The sequence below is a fragment of the Lycium barbarum genome, chromosome 9, assembly GCF_019175385.1.
Source record: "Lycium barbarum isolate Lr01 chromosome 9, ASM1917538v2, whole genome shotgun sequence".
NCBI lineage: Eukaryota > Viridiplantae > Streptophyta > Magnoliopsida > Solanales > Solanaceae > Lycium > Lycium barbarum.
The window spans coordinates 82,594,584-82,620,068 of NC_083345.1; positions in this window are offsets into that span (position 1 = coordinate 82,594,584).

Here is a 25,485-nt window from a genome sequence, read left to right on the forward strand (position 1 = left end):
TAATATCTTGCATGCAGGAATCCATGGAATGCAATATATGGGTTTTCATGGATTACAGACAGATTCCCAATAACCCAAATGGAAGATTAGAAATACAATAACGAACTAGTAATCTAACATGGTATATCATGGTACATGGACTTAAGGTTTATCATGAACTTTTCTAAAAACCATAGTTTTGGTGAACTCTTGTATAGTCATGGAAGAACGTGGCATGGGGAAGAACAAAGATGTTCCCACACGTAGATAGACGCCATACATACCTGGTATGCTCCAAACTTGAAATAAAAATCTGAACTTTGAAGAAGAATCTCTTTAATTAGGTTTTCTTGAAAACCCTAGGTTAAGAACAATGGTTTTCTTGCTTAGATTACATAAATACATGTTAGAATTTGACTTGGAATGATTAGAATAGGCTTACCTTAGAGTATCTTAAAGGTTGGGAGAGAAGAACTTCTTACTAGGGCTTGGGAATATGAAAAGTGAGAAATAAAACTAAAGTCTTGAATTTATATTGTTCACTGAAGTGGGAGATGTACGGGCGCAAAGTACGTCCAGTACTTTGAAGTATGGCCCGTACCTGGAATGCAAATTCCAGTAGCTGGGTTAAAATTCCTGCGAAGTACGGGATTGAAGTGTGTCCCGCACATTTTGCCTGTACTTTGATGGCAATTTCCAGAAACTCCATTTTTCCCCATGGCAAGTGCGACTTAAAAGCACGGCCCGTACTTGGAAGTACGGCCCGTACTTTAACAGCTGAAATCCAATTTCAATTTGTCAACACTTTTGTCTTGGTTTCTAAGTCCTGAATCATAAACGTAACTTAGTACAAGGGCATTTGGTGTTACAAACACAACCTTACAACAAAAAGGCTGACCAAATTATTAGGTCGACTATGAAGTGCAGTTTAAAAAATGGGTAGAAAACAGAGTTGCAGATGCACTCTCCAGGAGGATGGAGGATCAGTCTTCTTTGAATGTTGTTACCCTCAATGAGCCTACTTGGAGATGGAGGATTAGCCTTCTTTGAATGCTATTACCCTCAATGATCCTACTTGGATGTAGGAAATAAGTCTAAGCTATGAGCATGATCCTATCGCATTACAATTACTTACAGAACTCATCACTGATCCCACTGGGGAACCTAACTATTCTTTTCATCAAGGTATTATTAGACATAAGGGAAGTATTTTTGTGGGTAAAGCTACAGATTTGAAAAATATGATCTTTGCAGCATTCCACACTTCCCCTTTGTGTGGTCATTCAGGTCAACAAGGGACTTATAGGAGGTTGAGCATGGTATTCTATTGGCCTAACCTCAAATCAGATATTTGTCACTGGGTGTCTGAATATGACATATGTCAAAGGATCAAAACTGAAAATGTGCACTATCCGGGCTTACTTCAGCCTTTACCCATCCTAGAAGCACCTTGGTAAGTTATTGCCATGGATTTCATTGAGGGAATACCTTCTTCAGGCCACAAAAATTATATTTTGGTGGTGGTGGACAGATTGACCAAGTATGGTCATTTCATACCTCTAAAACACCCTTACACAACTAAGGAGGTGGCTGATTTGTTCCTACAAGAGGTTTATTGGTTACATGGACTGCCTAAGTTACTAATAGAGACACTATTTTCACAAGTCAATTTTGGCAGCAGTTGCTTCAATCCATGGGTACAAAGCTCAATATGACCTATGCTTATCACCCCAATCTGATGGATAGACTGAGAGGCTAAACAGGTGTCTTGAGTCTTATTTAAAGGCCTTGGCTTTTGCTAACCCTATGAAGTGGATTAAGTGGTCACCCCTAGCAGAGTGGTGGTACAACACTAATTACCACTCTTTCGTGAAGTCTACCCCATTCGAAGCCTTATATGGATTCCCACCACCTCAAGTTCCATTAGGCTCCTTGTCTCATCCCTTACATACTGCTGTAGGGACTTGCATTACTCAGAGGCAACAAATGTTACAAAACCTGAAGGAGAACAAGGTCGAATCAAGTTCTATGCAGATGGAGTTCGTACTGAAAGGGTTCTATAGGAAGGGGAATTTGTATACTTAAAGCTTCAACCATAGAGGTAAGGTTTAGTTGCTATTCGAAAAAATTTGAAGCTCAGTGCCAAATTCTATGGACCCTACGAAGTTATTGAGAAAGTAGGTGTTGTTGCTTACCATTTAGCTCGACTAGCAAGCACCCAAATCCATCCGGTGTTCCACATGTCACAGCTGAAGAAGCTCATTGGTCCACATATCATTCCTCAGTCCCAATTGCCATTATGCGGAGTGGATAGTCAAGTTATGATCCAACCCTTAGCCATTTTGGAACGACGAATTGATAAAAGGAATAATGCTGTCTTGGTGTGTGTGTTGGTTCACTAGTTCAATTTAGGTGTCGAAGAAGCAATGTGAGAGGATTGGGGCTACATGAGGGGCCAATTTCTAGATTTTATGGCTCAATTACGACCTTGAGGTCAAGGTCATTTTTCAAAGGCGTCGGTAGTTGTAATGAACAAAGAGCAATTAGGAATTTAGGGTTTGGAATTGGGAATTTTGGGTTCAAGTACACAAGTCAGGAAAGACACGTGGTAGCTAGAAAACGGCTAATCCGCGATCCGCGTGAGAATAGATCAACGACTGAGATTAGACTTTCATTAAAACCCACGAAGGGCCAAGATTAATTCAGACAATACAACTCATTAAGCTCATTAAATAACCAATTTACAACCGGAGGGGAGTTAGTTATGATCTGGTAATTCTCAACTGCTTTTCCCTCATAATTCTATTCTCTCTTCTCCATACTTCTTCTTCTCAATCTCAATCTGAAATTCTTCATCTTCATTGCAGGAATTGAAGCTCGATCCACCATTAATGGAGTCCTATCATTGTTGATGTCTAAGCTTTTGATACTGCCGTAATTTTCCCCAATTCCATAATCAATCAATAAAATTCCCCTTTTCTTTGTCAATCAATTTCAATTACAACACAAGAGTGTTACAGAAATGTCACACCCCTTTTTTGGGCACCACGCGCTATAAACGCGCAAAGTTTTATTATTAAATGGTTTTTCCAATTGAAGGACAGTTTTGAATAGGGATTATTTATTTACAGAGTCACCACTTGAAATTGAGTTTTGGTGTTCCAAGTCACCCTATGAATCCCTAATCAAAAGGAAATGACTCTTTATTATTGGTCTGCGAAAATAGAAGACCGAGTAAGGAATTCTGTTGACCGGAGAGAAAGTGTTAGGCATTCCCCGAATCCCGTGGTTCTAGCACGGTCGCTTTTATCGACTTATACTTACCTTAATCTATTCTTGGATAAATTATATTCCCGAGCCTTGATTTGCTTGTACTTTTATTGTTCAACTTTTATTAGTCTTAATCCGGATGCGTAACCGCATTCCAGATCTTTTAAGTGTCTCGAAATAAGATGCGTAACCGCGTTCTCAATTCAAACAAGATTAATTATTAAAAAGAGATTGGCCAAGGTGCGTGACCGCATACTTGAGTTGTTAAAAGCGTCTCGAAATAAGACGAAACCGCATTCTTAATCGAAACAAACATATTGAAACGCGCCTAGAGCTCATCTAGCGTTAAAAGCAATTATTTGTCTCTAAAATCCGAGACTTAAAATTATTTGGTCATTATTATTGTTGTTTTCACTGTTTTGACAACGGGTTTTAAATAAATTCGCAACCCATCTAGCTCTCTCACGATTGTTTTTTCCGCTCTTTTTTTAAACCTTGACAACGGGGTTTGAAATAATTCGCACCCCATCTCGGTCATCTCACAATTAGTATTCAATTAATCGGCCTTAAATTTGGCTTAGGCCGAACTCAAATTACAACAAAGTATTCTGATGCACCAAAAAAAGTCATGAAATTAGTTAAATGCCAAATGATACAATCATTCCCTCTGTCTATTTAATTTCAACACACCACCCAAATTAGCAGAACTTTATTTTTCTCAATTTCTTCTCTTAGACATATTTGATAGCTTCAGATATTATGAACATACTAATAAATAAATGAACCGAGCATTATAGACACCCACATAACTCATTTTAAAGCAAACTAATCCAATTAAGAGAAACTAATTAGAACATGCCAAAATTAGCACGTACTGCTGACTAAACGCACTAATGCAAAACACATAAATATTGATAGAGAACTAAATTGAAAAAGAAAATGGTTAGTTAACTGATGATCTTAAACCTTAGTATTTCAACAACAATTTAACAAGTAACTAATGATAAAATCAAACAAAGGAAAAGAGCAAACTATGAAGCAAATAACCTTTTGACGAAATGGGAAATATTGAATCTTTATTGCTGAAATCTAAAAACTCCGTTGTCGGAACAAAACTTCAAAAATCCTCGACAATATTCGGCATCGACTAGAGCCTCAAGACTTTGAGCGGGACTTCAAACAACGACCTTGACGAAAACGGTGGTTTGATGGTGCTTTTATGAGCTGGTTTTAATGGTGTTTTTGGTTGGAGTTGATTAAAGCTATTGTTTTACCGATGAAAAATAGTGGTGGTACTAAGGTGAAAACAATTCGATTTTGGAGACTATTTTGGGGTGTTGGTTTACTGACGGGGATAGACGAACTGATGGTGAAGCTCACATTGTGTTTGGTGGTGGTTTAAGGTACTTTAATGGCTGTTTTTGAGGTGAAGGAGATGAGCAAAAACTTAAAAGAAAATTTGGAAGCAAAAGGAGTAGCTATGGCATGAATTGCTATCTTGCTGCTATGGGTAGTAGAATAACCAACCCTCCATCATTTTTCTATATAAGGAAAGCTTATAACTTGCTGTTGCGGCTGATTTTTAGGTCTTTTTTTTAGGGGGTTCCCTTTTAGGTCTAGGTCATAGTCTTTATATATATTGTGCATAGGTACATGGAAAAGGCTTTGGGTAATGGGCCTTAAAAAAGTTGGTGCAGATGGGTTTTCTCTCCTTTTTTTTTTTAATGGAAAAAGGCATTTTTTGTTTTCTTATTGTTTTGTTGTTATTTTAAGAAAAAATACATAAAAGGGTGCATGTGATATGTGTGTGTAGATGCGGTGTTAAAATTGAGAGGTGAAATGACAAATAATTAACAAGTGAGAATATAAAATATACTACTACTAAGTTAAAATATGTACTTACTCTATATTTATTTATTAAGACTTTTAATTTGGAAATTAAACTAAAAATAGATAACACATTTTCAGACATTTTTTCTTTTTTGTACTAATAATAAAACGAAACTAAACATATATCCTAAACTGTGACTCTATTTTTGTGATTTTCGAATATTCAAATAAGACCTACTAAACAAAATAAAATAAAATAAAATGTCCAGACCATATTTAAAGGAAATTTTAGATTCTAAAAGGTGAAACACCCTGGGGAAGGTCAAAAATTACGTGTCTACATCTGCCCCTGTTTGATTGGGAACACAAACAGTTTCCAGACAAACAAGTAGACCAAGAGACTAGTTTGACCCGACTGTTGTTCTAAAAGGAGGGGGAAGAAAGAAAAAGATACAACCAAGCCCTGGTTTTGGGCATCCTACATATCCCGCTTGTCATGCTCCAAAAACCAACCTAGACGTGACCGGCATCCGACGTCATGAACAACATCGGAAGAACCTAAACGACACAATAATAACACTTAAACCCGCCAGGTTCAATATTCGCCTCCGCCAGTTTATAAAATAAATGTAACAAATCATAAATGTAACAAATCATGAATATATTAATTAAATCAGCGGAAGTCTTTATAATTTAAATAATTCAACCAAAACATGATAGTGTGCCCGAAAGAGTTAAACAACAACTCTTCTTCTACGCACATTCGAATGTATACTAAGGAGCTTCTAAGACTAAGGAATAAATGTCTAACTCATCGGGACGCAGCCCAGAAACTAATATAAATAAATAGAATTAAATAAATAGGGTGTCCCACGAATGAATGTGTGGGCTCACCAAATCAGCAGAAACTGCAAGTCCTTCCTAAATGCCCGGAGTATCATGAACCTGCTCTTCACCGTTACCTAACATACCATCAAAAACAACAATGGTATGTCTGAGTACTTCGTGCTCAATGAGTGCCTAGGGGACAACAAGTAATATGAAAATAAGGTACAATAATACATAAAGAAGTCAGTTCTGAAAACCTAATGAAATCAGTGTAAAAACAGTTATTCAACTGGTGTATCTCAATAAGCATTATCAAAACCGATTAGGAAGTCTCTTGTCAAATACGACTTTTAAATATGCATTTTACAATTGATCAAGATTGTCAACAACAGTACCTTGAAAGAATAAGAATATCACACATGCCAATAAAGGCCCAAGAATGAAGCACATCGAAGGGGTGACCGTAGAGGTTCCCTTGTCACAACGCACCACACCGGAATATGGAATTCTTGGTGGCTATCCTTCCTCCCGAATAGCTAGGCATTAACCGCACTCCGGGTAGCGAACCTGGTAGTGGCCACTATTCCTCCCGAATGGCAAGGTAATTACCATACTAGGATCCATAGTGGCTACCCTTCCTCCCGAGTAGCTAGGCCAAACACAACAATAAAGTTCATAGCATGGAAGCCGATTAACAATTTGCCTCAAAGTGGTCAATTAGCATTAAAGTTCATTATTCCATATCGTAATGATAAACCATTTCAAAGAACGTCTTGAAAACGTTTACACTTCTTTAACCAAGATTTCAATGCCATAGTTCAATATCAAAACATCATTACCAACCCCTAGCCATCATTATTGATCATCTCTTATAGAGGAAAAATATTTATAACTTATAAATGTAGGTAGAGTATGATACAAAGTAGGTTTAATATGGGCTTGTTCCCTCACACACATCAACCATAATTAAAGCAAGAAATAGAGTTTCAATTCGTGAAAATTTCACCTTTTAATTCAATGAAGAGCCTTAAAAGAGACATACAAATCACAACCAAAGAGTTCATAAAAACCGACCGAAAGAGTATGTTCAAAAGAGATATACCTTAATTCCCGCTCAAGCGTACATCCCACAATCCAACAATTATTCTACAATATTTTTAGATAGAAGAGGTTAGAACTTTAACCTATTTCCACCCATAAACCCTTCTTACCAATGAAAGCTAGGGTTTTCATGACTAAAACGTGTTCTTGAACACTTCATGAATCAATCATGGATTCTAATATCATAGGACAACCTACACTAGTCTAAACCCTTTCAATAAAATCACAAAAGTCAAGGATCATACCTTATTGAAGGAATATTAACTTCTCCCAAACGTCCCTTTCTTCTTCTCTTTCTTGGGTTTCAAGAATCTAGGGTTTGTGGAAGATGAACTAGTGTTAATTTGATGTTAGATTGATGTTGAAATGATGGAAATTGATCAAGAACATACCTTATATGTTTTGGGGATGCTTTAGAGTTGTTTCCTCTCAAGAAGTCGGCCAAAACGAAGTTGGAATGAATATAACAAAGTTAGGCCTTTATAAAATTCGGGAAAAATCGCTTCAGGCGTAAAACGGCCTGGTGCGTTGCCTGGGGCGTCGCCCAGGGCGGTGCACATAGTGTATCCATTTTGACGGTGTCAAAATTTTGAGTTTCCTAGAAATTTTTCCTGGGGCGCCGCCCAGGGCGCCGCGCACGCCTAATTTTCGCACTTCACAGATAATGCTCAGTAAAATGAGCATAACTCCTAGTACAGAGCTCTGTTGGAGCTGGGCAACCTACCGTTGGAAAGATATTTTAAAGATCTACAACTTTTATTAAAGAAGGTTTCCCAAATTCCCAATCTATTTGCACCAAACTGGCTTAGAAGTTAGACCTACTGAAATTTAGGCGAGATTGAGAACTTTTATGAACTTCACCATTTGGTATTGATCTTAAATCAACTATTTCCAGCCAAATTCATATTTATAGGACTTCATATGCTTAAAATGTCACATTACTTCTCATTTAATACATTCACACCTGACTCAAATTTACGGAGTGTTACATTATCCCCCTCTTAAAATCATTCGTCCTCGAATGAGAATCATGGCCTAGAAAGAATTCACTAAACCATAATGTCACGACCCAGCCCCGTGGGCCGCGACTGGTGCCCTACTTGGGTACCCAAACGGACAAACATACCAAATCGTCATATAATAGCTTAGGTCAATTTCAAATTCATCATTATAAACAGATCTGAAAATCATTATCATCTGAAGCGGTCACGTGTACAGAGATATCATATCAGAACAAAAAGAGGCGGCGGAATACACATCGCCAAATATATACACACATATACGAACATACAGGCCATTTAGGCCGCATCAAAATCTGATAGATTGGCGGAATGTACATCGCCGGGCACAAATATCACACGCTGCCTCAAATTGTATCAAACTGTCTCAGACACATTTCAAACACAACCATATATATACATATATATCAGAAGCCGACAAGGCTATCAAATGGCGCAATGGCCAAAAACATATACAAATGCGCGCCGACAAGGCGGCCATGGCGAGTGGGATCATACAAACACACCTGTACAGAAGTAGGCACAACCCACATATACGTCTACAGACCTCTAAACAGACCAACCGAATCATATGGCGGGACAGGGCCCCGCCGTACCCCTGAACAAATACATACATATGTAGCGAACGAAGATATATACCAAAATGTAGGCTCCGGAATAAGAGGAGCACTCCAAATAGCAAAAAAGGGTGTCCTAAACTGGTGGATCACCAAACTGTGCGTCTGTACCTGCGGGCATGAAACGCACCCCCCCCCCCCCCCCGAAGAAAGGGGGTCAGTACGAAATATGTACTGAGTATGAAAAGCAGAAGATACAGAAAACAAACCTGAGGCATAAACAAAATAGAAGTACAGAACATAAGTGCAAACCCAAAATATCAAAATGTTTACTCTCAAAATATAAGTCATGCATAGGGCACAGAGAATATGGTCGCCCGCCCGTCGATGGCGCCATAACACAGCATAACACCAGAAGGTTTCAAATCTCCGTATCCCCGTCACACATCATCACAACATATCATAAGCCATATCACAGCATAACTTCATAAATGGAACCCGACCCTATGGCGAGGTCTCGGGAACCGTAACACAGCATACTGCCGAATATATCATAGTGCGCACGATCACAAAACCGGCCCGGGAACCGGCGAACGATATCATAATAATGGGCACGAGCAGAGTAGTGCGGAAACTAATGCAATTTACATATCAAAACATTTATGAAACTGGAAATAATCATATGACAACCCGTTAGGCAAACTAGTCCGGACAACTGATCAATACGGAGTTTATCTCACAAAAGTACTTCTGAAATCGTATTCATAGTTCAAAATGTAAATCAGAATATCATGGAGTAATCAAAACATTATTCTTTAATAGCTAAAGTCATAAGCAAAAGTCTCTTTTCGATATCGAACAAAGTTAAGTCAATTAGGGCAACGAAGGAGACTCGGGGCTAGAGGGCCCACCTTGGTCCAAGTCGAGGCGGCGTACAAATTTTATAGACATTTGACCTTATGAAATCGACCATGAAAGCTTAGGGGTGATTCGATCATGTTTACGAAAGTTACGAATGTTTGAACGCTTCTTTTCAACAAAGCATAAGTTTCTAATTCAATTTCACTGAATGGAATAGTGCTAAAAGTAATCTCGGATTTCTATGAATAGAATGATCCCCGAGGTTCAAACTCAAACCTAGTACATCTAGGACATGCCAAGAGAAGAAAAGGGATAGCTTTACATACCTCACTTGCGCCTTACGCTCGTCCAAACTCAATCCCCGTTTCGTCCAAAATCTACAATTGGTCATAGTTGCCAAATATAAGTTCCAAGCTTTTATGAATTCAAACTTAAATTCATATTGTCTACCGAAATTTTGGCAGCATTTCCCCTATACATATAGCATCCCCGAGACTTAGCTCGGCTCAATATATCAACAACAACAACCCAACAATCCAACAACACCAACAATTACCACAAAACGTACTATAACATAAATAGTCCTCTTTTCTTCATAGTTCAACGACTTCCATTCCAACTTCACACAATCAAACTAATATCAACATTTTCCATATCCATTAACTAATTCAATATTATTCAAACATATTTCCATAGCATTCCAAACAATATTCATGAATTCAAGTGTTTCCGCCAATTCCATATTCCATCCGAAACTCCTACAAATGCGACAAAACCATCACAACACATTTTTCTACTTACAAATTCATAACCAACAACAATAATCCACACTTAGAATCTTACTTCCATAATTATATAAAAATTATATAAAAATCACATAATTTCCCATAACAACCCACAACCATTTTCAATACCAACTTGATTCATTAAACCCTTATTTACATCACAAACACCACAACAACACAACTAACAAACTAAATGGAACTTAATTCATCTCCTCCCTTCATCACCATGGCACACGGCCATGCACTACTTCACACATACACACGGCTAGACACATACACATCACAACTCCATAATTCTCATCCAATTCTCATCATCATAACATATATACTTATTCCATAACACCAAAGAATAAAAATCTTACCTTTTTCTTCAAACTTCCACTTGCCAACACAAGCACTTTCTTGCCTTAAAAATTATACCATGTTGAAGAGCATCCTTGAGTTAGTAGAAATACATGAAGAAACAAATTTTCGGATCAAGATTGAAGAGCTTGGAAATGTTTTCTCTTTTTCTTGAAGGGGCCGAAACCCCCTCCCTTTGTTCTTGCTCTTCTTTCTTTTGTTTTCAAGAATAGTCTAGAATGAACAATGGTCCCTTTATTTATTTAATCATCACATGACTTGAACTAAAACATGGGCTTGGGCTCCTCTTAATGGGCTATGGCCGGCCACCCCCTCACTTTGGGCCTCATTTTTCTCTTATTAGTTTTGAGCCCAATTCATTAGAAATCTTATTTTGTAATTCCCGAACTAATTTCCAAAATTCCAAATTTTACCCTTGGCCTTCCTCCATATTTCCGCAACAATATTTCTCATAAATATCACACACATATGTTAGATAAAATAAACATAGCCTTATTTCTTTCAAGTCAAACTCATTTCTAATTTTTCGAATGCACAAAACACGGGATATAACACATAAGTTGTTTCAAACAATGCAACGATTCATCTATGAAGGATTTAATACGCTCACTCATACCTACCACAGGAAACAAGTGAGGATATCTCTTCTTCATGTCCTCCTTTGCTTCCCAAGTAGCTTCCTCAGTATTACAGTTTCGCCATAAAACTTTAACCGATGCAACATCCTTTTTTCTCAGCCTTTTAACTTGGCGATGTAAAATCCGAACTGGTTCTTCTTCATAAGATAGAGCTTCATCAATTTCAATATCTTCATGGTGCAACACATGGGAAGGATCAGGTTTGTACAATCTCAACATCGAAATGTGAAACACCGGATGAACCATGGACATCTCAGCTGGTAATCTCAACTCGTAAGCTACCTTCCCAACCCTTTTTGTAATCTCGTAAGGACCAATATAGCGAGGACTAAGCTTGCCCTTTCTGCCAAAACGCATTACCCCCTTCATAGGTGACACTTTCAAGAAAACCTTGTCACTAACAGCAAGTTCCAATTTCCTACGCCTCATGTCCGAATAAGACTTTTGTCTACTCTGAGCGGTCTTCAGTCACTGCACAATAAGATTTACCTTTTCAATCGCCTCATGAACTGAATTGGGACCCAACAACTCTACTTCCGTTAGTTCAAAGCAACCAATTGGAGTCCGAAAACGCCTCCCATAACGAGCCTCATAAGGAGACATTTGAATACTCGCCTGATAGCTATTGTTGTAAGCGAATTCCACCAGAGGTAGGTGTTCATCCCAACTTCCTCCAAAATTGATTGCACAAGCATGCAACATATCGTCCAAAGTTTGAGTAGTTCTCTCTGTCTGCCCGTCAGTTTGAGGATGAAAGGCAATGCTCAATTTCACTCTAGTCCCCAAACCTTCTTGAAATGTCTGCCAGAAATGAGCATTAAATTGCGTACCTCTGTCAGATATCATGGATGCCGGAAGACCGTGCAACTTAACAATCTCCTTCAAATATAACTTGGCGTACTCCGCCATAGCATATGACGTCTTCACAGGAAGAAAATGGGCAGACTTCATGAGTCTATCCACGATCACCCAAATCGAATCAAACTTGGCCTTTGTGCGGGGTAGACCCACAACGAAATCCATGTTGATCTCCTCATACTTTCACTGTGGAATCTCGATATTCTAAGCCAGGCCTCCAGGTCTTTGATGATCAGCCTTCACCTGTTGACAGTTTAAACACTTAGCCACAAAGTTAGAAATATCAGCTTTCATGCTTTTCCACCAATAGTGTTGTTTCAAATCCTTATACATTTTGGTGGACCCCGAATGAACCCAATATTTGGAACTATGAGTTTCCATCATTAATTCTTGTTGAAGACCATCAATATCGGGAACACACAATCTTCCTTGAGATCGCAGAACACTATTTCCAGTCCTAACAGTAAATGAAGTGTACTCACCTTTTCCCACTCCATCTCCCAGCTTTGCCAGAAGCTCATAATCATATTACTTGGATTTAATCTTTTCCACAATGTCAGACCGTGATGGTGTGATTCCCACCAACTCTCCATCTTCAGTTTTCTCGAGTCTGACCCCAAGATTAGCAAGCCTTCGAATTTCCTTCCCTATGGGCATGTCATGCGCATGCAAATAAGCTAACGTGCCCATAGATTTTCTACTCAAAGCATCTGTTATACCCCGCATTTTCAGAGCCTGAGCGTGACACGTGCTTCCTCAAACATTGACAATCACGTTGTTACTACATAATTTAAACTCACGTTGATAGTATTATATTTCGTATTTTTTTGTACGTCGGATTATTCGTAAGCGGAGGTGGGGCCCACACATCGAGATTTTTTTTGGAACACGTGACAAGTTATATGAATCACATATGTGAATTTAAACACAACTCAAGAAGGACCCTTGAGCCAAATCAAAGTGGAAGTCCTCCAAACAAATATTTTTAAGTAACGTTTCGGGTGATCTGACTTCGAGGGGCAAACACGGTATTATAAGTTTGGAATGTGGAAAAATTCCAAGAAATAGAAGTTGTATATAATTGAATTAGCTTTCCAACCATGGGTCGTGGGTCCACAGGAGACGTCGGGATAAGGAAATATGAACGTTTTAAGGCAGGAAGGTCAGTGGGCTAGGCCCAATTCGGGCCCAACCGGGTTAGGCCCATGACCCATGTTTATTTAAGTGATATATCAGCCTTTTCTCCTCATTTTTCAGAACAAAACACCCAAAAAAATCTGGAGAAAAAGAGAGAAGAGAGCTTAGAGAGAAAATATCAATTTTGACCAAAATCTGAGCCCCGAATCCCGAAGCCCGTGAAGAGAAAAGTGTTCTATGTTGCGTTGCCTCCAATTTGAGCTACAAATCAACCAAAAAGAAGGGGGTGGACGCGGTGGCTGCACACTTGAAGTAAGATTAAGGTTCCTTTTCATTGCTAATAAGTTTATTTAGAGTTCTACCGAACTAGAACGGAGAAAATAGTGTGATAAATTCGTTTGTTGGCGTTGTGAATTATGGAATGAGATTTGAAGAGAATTTTGAATGAAAATAAATGTATTCAACTTTTAGAATGTGGAGGATGTCGTTATTAATGTTGTAAGTATTAATTTTGACTCCCTTATGGAAATAAAATTATTAAATAGTTATATCGCAAATTTGGTTGGTTGAGGAATTTAGAAAATAATGTGTGGGCTATTTTATGGCATACATTGGTATTGGAAATATTATGATTAATGTTGGTATTGTTGTTGTTGTTGGTTGCTGAATTGAGAATTCGGGCTAGGCATATAAACAGGGGAGATGCTGCCCGATTTTTGGCAGAATATAAAATAGTATGATTTGAAATATGGTACAAATGTGCGACAAAAGGCTAACATTAGCATAAATTCCTTTTAAATGTAGACTTACAAGCTTGGATGAATAAGCGTAGCTTATAAGCGGTCGAATAGGTATGTAAGACTTACCCTTTCTTTCTTTTGGCATGTCCTAGAGCCAAATAAGGTATGATATGTACTCTGGGGATTACTCTATTCTTTGATTCTGAGTTTGTTTACGATTTTTATTCACTTCTTGATATGAGTATATTCCATATGATCGATCTTATTATAGGATTGAACAACGAGATGACCATGAAGAGTTTTGTTCCTAAATGAGTTATGTATGTGTTAATGTCCGAAGTTCTGTTTGATATATTTCCGTATGGTATTCGAGAGATATTGGTATGACTAATGTCTGGATTTTGATAGCACGTTTGATTATTCCGTTGAGTCTTTGATTTATTTTGATACGTACATATGGTTCCAAAAGCTTTATTTGATTCGATCCATAACGATATTCAAAAGGTACCTAATATGATTGTTGCTTTGATTTTCCAAAAATAGCTTCTGGAACGTTCAAAAAGGTTTCTGTAGTAAAATGTCCCTAATATTTGTAAAATATCTCGGATTTGTAAAATGTCCCTAATATTTGTGTTAAAAATGTCTGTAACTTTCATATACTAACACCGATTGACTTGAAACGTGTTTATGATCCTTCGAACCTCGGTAAGTGTATGTATCTATCGAGTCTGGATTTTTGTGCATATGGTTTCACACTACTCTGTTCGTGCAAGTCTCAGTATGTTATTCACTGCGTCCCGGGCCAGGTTCTGTTATCGTGCACCTTCCTCTGCATTGTTCATCGTGTCCCTCTCCCTTGCGGGCCGGGTTCTGTTATATGTATATCTATATATGATGATATGGGGATGGCGGCCAGGATGGCACATGATGATTCTGTTCACCGCGTTCCGCAATAGAGAGCTGGGATCTGTTATCTGCACATATGGTATATGATTCTGACATGCATTGATAATTTTGTTCACCGCGTCCCTCACTAAAGGGCCGGGATCTGTTACATGCATATATGATATATGATTTTAGCATATGATGATTCTATTCACCGCGTCCCTTACTAGAGGGCCGGGATCTGTTATATGGTTTTGTTCACCGCGTCCCTCACGAGAGGGCCGGGATCTGTTATATGCACACATACGATATAAGATTCTGATATACATAATCTGTGTCTGGAAAACAAACATTCTGACACTCTGGATCCGTACTTCTTCTGACATATGACTTCGGCATATATGATCTGTGCTTGGGAAACAATCATTCTGATATTCTGGATCTGTGCTTGGGAAACAATCATTCTGATATTCTGGATCTGTACTTTTTCTGACACATGACATCTGCATACACGATTTGTGATTGGAAAATAAGCGCTTTGGTAATCTGGATAATGTACTCACTCTTGTACTGTTCGTTTCGATTATGGTTCTGTTTTCTGTATTTCATGCTTTACATGCTCAGTACATATTCTGTACTGACCCCCTTTCTTCGGGGGATGCGTTTCATGCTGCGCAGGTACACCAAGATGAGTAGAAGTCAATATAGAAGATTTTCCAGCGGCGTTGGCAAGCTCCACTTGCTCCTGGAGTGCTGCCGAGTCAGAGTATATGTGTTATGATTTCTGATAAATGTTAGAGACTTTGCAGACAGAGTCGTGGGTATTGGAAGTCAGTCTGTAAGCGGCTCCATCAGCCGGTGTGTCATTTTGTGTTATGTTATAAAGTCCATGTGGTTACAGATTTTATTTGATTAAAGAAAGATGAAAAGAATATTCTGAAAGCATTTACTACGAATTTCATTTGTATTTGATTTAAAAGTCCAAAGAGATCATGTGTGTAATAAGAGTCTGCGGGTTCGCTCGGTCCTAACTAAGGGTCGGGTGCCCATCGCACCCTGGTAAGGTTAGGGTGTGACAGCATCAACAACCACATTAGCCTTACCAGGATGATACAAAACGTTCAAGTCATAATCCTTTAACAACTCCAACCACCTCCTCTATCTGAGGTTCAACTCTCGCTGCTTAAAGATGTATTGCAAGCTTTTATGGTCGATAAAAACATCGCAATGCTCACCATACAAATAATGACGCCAAATCCTCAAGGCAAATACCACGACAGCCAACTCTAAGTCTTGAGTCGGATAATTCTTCTCATTCTTCTTCAATTGTCGCGAAGCATAAGCAATCACCTTACCGCTCTGCATCATACACAACCCAAACCAATTCTGGAAGCATCACAATACACCGTATCCACCAGACCCAGAAGGTAAAGTCAAAATAGGAGCCGAAGTCAACCTTGTCTTAAGCTCTTGGAAACGCTTTTCACAATCGTCAGACCACTGAAACTTAGCAGTCTTCTGTGTCAATTTAGTCACTGGTGAGGCTATGGACGAAAAACCTTCCACAAAATTTATGTAATAGTTTGCCAAATCACGAAGTAGAGCTTTCTTTGTACTAAACAACCCCGGAAAGATAAAAATACATCTTCACCCAAATAAGAACAACATAGCCCTCACAGGGATTTCTAACAACTAGAACGCTCAAGTCTCAACACGAATAAGGGGGGTTTCTACCTTCATCTCACTTTCCCAAGAGTTAGATACTCAAAAGGCTCAACACATATATGCTTTGACTAGGAAGCACACAATATATCAATCTAAACAATATACTCCGACAAAAAGACTAATTCAACAACACATGATTCAAGCTTAACTTGCCTCATGCCAAAACTGAAAATAACAAATTAAATCCTAAATCAACTACATCATCCTCTTAAATCATTATTCCACAAGCGATTATTTTCGAGTTTCAAGCCTAAACTAAAGTTCTTCCACTAAACATCAAAATAGTACAGATCTTTTAACCCAATAAGAATATAACCTCAATGTATGATAATTCTTAATTCACTACAAGAGACCCTCAATTGTTCCCTTCACCCTAACCTCCAGTACTTGAAACATATCACACCTTAATTATTCCTTTCAGCATAACTAGATTTCAGCAGAGTTCTCCCTATAACAAGGACTACTTTAGTTTCTATACCTGTCTCAATTTATCAACAACCAAATCCTACAACAACCATATATACCAAACACCTACAATACAACTTCAACGACTCTGTACCATCCATCAAATTATGCATCAGAACAATGTGCACTCCATAACACCATTATTCCCTTAGTTACATCTGCAACACGAGTTAAAGTCATATCCATAAAGCACGAGTAATGAACACGTCAGAATGATCCTAAAGGAAGTTCAAGCTCTATAGCATAGTCTAGAATAAAGAAGAATGAGAAACACCAATAAATTTCCTGAGAGTTTCTTAGTCATGCAGGTGATCAGGTTGCACAAAGAAAACTCCACTAGACACAGCTCCACAGACACCGACAATAATCCTTGGACGTATTTAAACCTAGGCTCCGATATCAAGCTTGTCACGCCCCAAAACCCACCCTAGACGTAACTAGCATGTGACGTCATGAACAACATCGGAAGAACCTAAACGACACAATATAAACACTTGAACCCGACAGGTTTAATATTCGCCTCCAACAATTTATAAAATAAATGTAACACATCATGAATATATGAATTAAATCAGCGGAAGTCCATATAATTTAAATAATTCAACCAAAACATGATAGTGTGCCCAAAAGAGTTAAACAATAACTCTTCTTCTACCCACATTCGAATGTATACTAAGGAGCTTCAAAGAATAACGAATACATTTCTAACTCATCGGGACGCAGCCCGAAAGCTAATATAAATAAGTGGAGTTAAATAAATAGGGTGTCCCACGAATGAATGTGTGGGCTCACCAAATCAGCAGCAACCGCGAGTCCTTCCTAAACGCCCAGAGTATCAAGAACCGGCTCTTCACCGTTACCTAACATACCATAAAAAACAACAATGGTATGCCTGAGTACTTCGTACTCAATAACTGCCTCGAGGACAACAAGTAATATGTAAATAAGGTACAATAATACATAAAGAAGTCAGTTCTGAAAACCGAAAGAAATCAGTGTAAAAACAGTTATTCAACTGGTGTATCTCGATAAGCATTATCAAAACCGATTAGGAAGTCTCTTATCAAATACGACTTTCAAATATGCATTTTACAATTGATCAAGATTGTCAACAACAGTGCCATGAAAGAATAAGAATATCACACATGCCAATAAAGGCCCAAGAATGAAGCACATCGAAGGGGTGACTGTAGAGGTTCCCTTGTCACAACGCACCACACCGGAATATGGAATTCTCTGTGGCTATCCTTCCTCCCGAATAGCTAGGCATTAACCGCACTCCGGGTAGCGAACCCGGTAGTGTCCACTATTCCTCCCGAATGGCTAGGCAATTACCACACTAGGATGCATAGTGGCTACCCTTCCTCCCGAGTAGCTAGGCCAAACACAATAATAAATTTCATAGCATAGAAGCCGATTAACAATTTGTCTAAAAGTATTCACACCATCAGTTAGCATTAAAGTTCATTATTCCATATCGTAAAGATAAACCATTTCAAAGAACGTCTTAAAAACGTTCAAACTTCTTTAACCAAGATTTCAATGCCATAGTTCAATATGAAAACATCATTACCAACCCTTAGCCATCATTATTGATCATCTCTTATAGAGGAAAAACATTTATAACTTATATGTGTACGTAGAGCATGATACAAACTAGGTTTAATATGGGCTTGTCCCCTCACGCACATTAACCATAATTAAAGCAAGAAATAGAGTTTCAATTTATGAAAAGTTCACCTTTTTATTCAATGAAGAGCCTTAAAAGAGACATACAAATCACAACCAAAGAGTTCATAAAAACCGACCGAAAGAGTCTGTTCAAAAGAGACATACCTTAATTCCCGCTCAAGCGTACTTCCCACAATACAACAATTATTCTACAATATTTTTAGATAGGAGAGGTTATAACTCTAACCTATTTCCACCCATAAACCCTTCTTACCAACGAAAGCTAGGGGTTTCATGAATAGAACGTGTTCTTGAACACTTCATGAATCAATCATTGATTCTAATCTCATAGGACAACCTAAACTAGTCTAAACCCTTTCAATAATATCAAAAAAGTCAAGGATCATACCTTATTGAAGGAATATTAACTTCTCCCAAACGTCCCTTTCTTTTTCTCTTTCTAGGGTTTCAAGAATCTAGGGTTTGTGGCAGATGAACTAGTGTTAATTTGATGTTAGATTGATGTTGAATGATGGGAATTGATCAAGAACATACCTTATATGTTTTGGGGATGCTTTAGGGTTGTTTCCTCTCAGGAAGTCGGCCAAAACGAAGTGGGAATGAATATAACGAAGTTAGGCCTTTATAAAATTCTGGAAAATTCACTTCAGGCGTAAAATGGCCTGGTGCATCGCCTGGGGCGTCGTCCAGGGTGGCGCACATAGTGTATCAATTTTGACGACGTCAAAATTTTGATTTCCTGGAAATTTGGCCTGGGGCGCCACCTGGGGCGCCGCCTAGGGCGCCGCACACGCCTAATTTTCGCACTGTACAGATGATGCTCAGTAAAATTGGCATAACTCCTAGTACAGAGCTCTGTTGGAGCTGGGAAACCTACCGTTGGAAAGGTATTTTAAAGATCTACAACTTTAGTTTAGGAAGGTTTCCCAAATTCCCAATCTATTTGCACGAAACTGGCTTAGAAGTCAGACCTACTGGAATTTAGACGAGATTGATAACTTTTACGAACTTCACTATTTCGTATTGATTTTAAATCAACTATTTCTAGCGAAACTCATATTTATAGGACTTCATATGCCTAAAATGTCACATTACTTCTCAATTAATACATTCACACCTGACTCAAATTTACGGAGTGTTACACTCGGTTATAAGGGAATCAGGTCAAGTGTAATTCAACAATCAGAAGGGAGATAAAACATATTGAGGTGAATAGTCGAGCGAGGTCCTGTTGAGGCTCCGGTTCGCGGTCCTGTTATTACATCAAATGAAAGACAAAAGTGAAAAAGAAAATACAAGTACAAAATCCTAGCTATGGAGCTTCTCTTCAATCTTGACTCGAATCTTCATGTCTTCCCAAGTGTGGGATAAACACTTTGATCTCGAATTGAACTTGAAAGTAAACTCCAAGCTTTAGGCGGGCTCCTGAACTTGAAATTGAAAGATGTCTCTATTATCCAGGCTGGTTCCTGAACTTGAAATTGAAAGATGGTTGAATGTTGACCCTATTCTTCTGGCGGGCTCCTGCTTCTTCTAACTGAAAGTACATCGTATTCTTCAAGCGGGCTCTTGAACATGAAATTGAAAGATGCCCTTATTGTTCAGGCGGGTTCCTGACTTGCTTCCCATTCTCCAAGCGGGTCCTGCACATCATCAGAGACAAACAACACAAACAAAATTTTCTGCCGCAGTGTGCACTAGGAAATTTTTTGTTAGTGTTAGGAAAATCATAAACTATATGTAAGATAATTAAATGATGTAAGTAAAATAAAAGGCTCTAACTAGGAAGTGCGTTTCCTAGAGATAAAGCTGAAAAATTCTGACTAGGAAGTGCGTCTCCTAGGAGTGATAATTCAAATTAGGAAGTGCATCTCCTAAAAGAAAAATCTAAAAGACTCATACAAAGAAGTGCGTCTCTTAGGCATTAAAATTTTAAATACTCTGACTAGGAAGTGCGTCTCCTAGGAGTAATGGTTCAATTTAGGAAGTGCGTCTCCTAGAAGAAAAACCTGAAAGCTCCAGCCTAAGAAGTGCGTCACTTAGGGGTTAAAATTGAAAGACTCTAACTAGGAAGTGCGTCTCCTAGGAGTATTGATTCGAATTAGGAAGTGTGTCTCCTAAAAGCAAAACCCCAAAGACCTAGATTAAGAAGTTCGGCTCTTAGAGGTTAAAATTGAAAGACTCTGACTAGGAAGTGCGTCTCCTAGGAGTAAAGGTTCGAATTAGGAAGTACATCTCCTAAAAGCAAAACCTGAAAGACCCAAACTAAGAAGTGCGTCTTTAGGGGTTAAAATTGAAAGACTCTAACTAGGAAGTATGTCTCCTAGGAGTAAAGGTTTGAATTAGGAAGTGCGTCTCCTAAAAGCAAAACCTGAAAGACCCAGAATAAGAAGTGCATCTCTTAGGGGTTAAAATTGAAAGATTCTGACTAGGAAGTGCGTCTCATAGGAGTAAAGGTCTGAAATAGGAAGCGCGTCTCCTAAAAGAAAAACCTGAAAGACCCAAACTAAGAAGTGCGTCTCTTAGGGGTTTAAATTGAAAGACTCTTACTAGAAAGTGCGTCTTCTAGGAGTAAAGGTCCGAATTACGGAGTGCATCTCCTAAAAGAAAAACCTGAAAGACCCAGACTCAGAAGTGCATCTCTTAGAGGTTAAATTTGAAAGACTCTGACTAGGAAGTCTGTCTTCTAGGAGTAAAGGTCTGAATTAGGAAGTGCGTCTCTTAAAAGCAAAACCTGAAAGACCCAGACTAAGAAGTGCGTCTCTTAGTGGTTTAAATTGAAAGAGTCTGACTAAGAAGTTCATCTCCTAGGAGTAAAGGTTTGAATTAGGAAGTGCGTCTCCTAAAAGTAAAACCTGAAAGACCCAAACTAAGAAGTGCATCTCTTAGGGGTTTAAATTGAAAGACTCTGACTAGGAAGTGCGTCTCCTACGAGTAAAGGTATGAATTAGGAAGTGCGTCTCCTAAAAGCAAAACCTGAAAGACCTAGACTAAGAAGTGTGTCTCTTAGGGGTTTAAATTGAAAGACTCTGACTATAAAGTACGTCTCCTAGAAGTGAAGGTCTGAATTAGGAAGTGCGTCTCCTAAAAGCAAAACCTAAAAGACCCAGACTAAGAAGTGCGTCTCTTAGGGGTTTAAATTGAAATACTCTGACTAGGAAGTGCGTCTCCTAGGAGTAAAGGTTCAAATTAGGAAGTGCGTCTCCTAACAGCAAAATGTGAAAGACCCAGACTAGGAAGTGTGTCTCCTAGGGGTTAAAACTGAATTACTTTGACTGGGAAGTGTGTCTCCTAGGGGTGGAAATATAAATAATTAGAAAGTTGATTAATTTTTGTTGCTTGCAAACCTATGTTGTGACATTGCCTTTAGCGTTGACAATTTGAGGAAATGCATCTTTCGAATATTCGGGCTTTGAAGCCTTTGATTTTAAAATAACATCCATCCCTATTTCAAACAACGAAAATTTGTGAGTTTAAAAGCATGGTGGTTGGTTTGTGGCCTTGGCTTTGAGGATCTTTGCCTCTGTCTTTTCCCCATTCGACACTGGTTCCAACTTTTCTCGATAACCTTTATCATTAGAGACATCTCAAAATCTCAAACCTCACATTTTATGTAATATACTCGCATTTCAACATTCACTAAACCTTTGTATTTAACCATGAATTCAAAATAAAATTCAATGGTCAACAAACTTGTTGTGCATATCACTTCTTCTTGAATCTTGCCACTTTGATGAACTGGCTAAACTTTGCTTTATGCAATTGGAGAAGTTGGTAGAAGATTTTGAAGTCCTTTCTTGCTTGTTTTTACAAGGACCGACTCAAAGGAACAAAGCAAGAGAAAGAAAAAGAAAAGAAAAGAAAAGAAAACGATATAGAAATGAAAAGAAACGGTATTCAATAAGAGACAACCCTCTTGGGGAAGGACTAAAAAAAATGATACTTATCTGAATGTGGTAGCTGGCTCCAATGGTCATGACATGTATTTTGGATTGAGCAAGCCGATCTGTTAAACCAATCTATCCTTCAACTTCTGTTGTGCTCTTATAACTTGTTTTGAAATCAGGCTTCATATCCCAACTTCTTCATCAAATTCATAAATCTCATTCGGCTAGTGGTGCTCTGAAAATTTTTCACCACTAAGCCTCTCTCATTTGCTTGTCTCTCATCTTACCGTCACCTTATAGTGCTCGTGAGGGTTTTCACCAATAAGACTCTCTCATTTTTATTTCTCTCAACTCACTATTGCTTTAGGATGCCCGTGAAGGTTTTCACCTATAAGACTCTCTCCTTTTCATTTTCTCCTTTCTTGTTCTTATGCTAATGAAGAAATGTAATGCCCATGATTCAAATGTCTTATACCCATTGCATGCTCAGCCTTGACATATCAAAGATTGATCTGAAGGTCTTTCTTTTGGTTGTAACATAGCTTTTGGATAGGGTTGTAAAGAAGGGATGGCATGGAGGGTCGAAGATAACACTAAAATAATAGGGTTGAGATCAACAACTTTTGGAACCAATTCAAAAAATAAAAACAACTTCTGCCTCAGTTTCTTTGAAACGGGGAATTTTGGATTTTTATTTGGTTAGACTGAACCCCAAGGTAGGGATGCCTATGTATCCTGCCGAAACAAGAATCAGGTTGAACGTAGTTCAGGAAGCTCATTTCTTGAGTGTTCTCTTCGATTTTTTTTTCTTTCAACTCTTTTCTCTTCATTTTGATTTTCTCCTTACCTTTTCACTTATTCTCTTCCATTTTTTTTTACTGTACTTTGATAACAAAAGAGGGGTATGAAAGAAAATAAAACTAAGGTTCGAAAGGGGTAGCAAAGGGTGACACAATGTTTAGATAGCAGAATGAATGCCTTCGTCATACCAATCCTTTAAAATGTCAAGTACAAAGCATGCAATCCGAGAATGAGAAGTGAAAATCATACAGTATCTCTTCACAACATATGCATCGTTGGACGCGTCCCTCACTTTTCTTCCATGCTTGTCGATTGAACTTTACTGTTGACTCTCTTGACGACAGGATGCTTTTCATCTGATTAATCCACTTCTATACTATTTGATATATACTTCTCAAATATTTCATTTCTCTACTTGTTTTCTCAAATGTTCTTCGTATTCTCAATTTTCGGTGCATTTATCCCCTGACTAGACCAGGTTTTAAGATCTAACCGAAATTTCGCATGCATGCCATGTCACTATAACCAACCTGAAAAGAATTGTACTAAAGAAAAACTAAACAAAATGAATTAAAATGTGACAAAACAAAACTTTGTTTTTTAATTAAACAAAAAGGATAGAAGGGTTTGAACATTAAAAGTAAAATCCAGATTACAACCCTCAATCATTCAGATAACAGAAAGAAAGTCAAAATAAACTACCAAATACTCCTTCCAAGAGGGGAGATGAGTGACTTTCCAATTGCAAAGCTTTCATCTTAGCCACTAAGTTTCACATAAGAACCTTCACGAATGTCACATATATTATCCTCAGCACATAGGTTATGGGTCCCTTTGACCAACTCGCACATTCCCAAGTAGTGTGCATTATCATGTATTGGTAAAGGATCCTGTGTGCCGCATGGAGTGTCGCTGTCCTGCACCACAATAAGTTTTTCTTGAATCATTTTTTCTATTTCTCTTTTCAAAGTGCGAAAATCTTCAGTACTGTGACCCTGGATATCAGAATGATATGCATATCTTACGGTGGGATCAAAACTTTTTGAATGCGGGTCAGGAGTATGCCCAAAAAGAGGAGTGATCATACCTATATGTCTTAATTTCTGGAATAAGCTCGAATAAGATTCTCTAATTGGTGTGAAACTATCTCTTGGCTTGTGTCTCCTTCCGTAATCCGACATTGAACGAGGATTATATGGTGCTTGGAAATTCTGTGAAGGCAGACGAGGGTTATGTGGCATTGGTGCTTGCCATTGTGTGTAATTTGGTGATCGACGTTGAGGTTGAGGGTAGTGACGGCGTTGGACAGATACAATCATTGCAACATCATAATTTCCATCCCTCTTTATCCCGAATGTCACGACCTGGCTAGGGGCCGCGACGGGTACCTGGGACTAACCACCAAGCACCGCTCGTACTATCATTTACCTAACCCATTTAACAATCATTCATCTATTTCCGGTTAACTTTAAAAAGAGGATTTGCTTTTCATTACAAAAATATAACGCGTTAATAAAAAAACATATTTCAATATACCTATACACATGCGTACTACCTACGGTTTGGAACCACACAACCCATATCGAGCATCTATGAGCCTCTATTGAGTGACATACAAATATATACACAAAAGGAACAACCAATTAGCACCTCCGGAAGATGGAGTGCTGTTCAGCTCGGCTAGTGACTCCTATCAGTCTGGACCGCTTTCCCGTCTACCTGTGGGCATGAACACAGCATCCAAAGAAAAGGATGTCAGTACGAGCATTGTACTGAGTATTTAAAGCATACATCAAGAAATAAAGTAAGAATAAGAAAGTAAAGTAAGTACAAGGGGATAATCAATAACTGCTTGCCTCTTAAGGCGGATCCATGCATGCATACTCATAAAGCATCATATAGTAAATTGCTGCGGAACGCGCAGCCCGATCCATATGTCATCATATGTTAGTGCCGAGGAACGTACGGCCCGATCCATAAATATAATAAGTTAGTGCCGAGGAACGTACGTCCCGATCCATAACCCATATATCCCGCGTCCGGGCATCCCGCGTCCAGGATGAA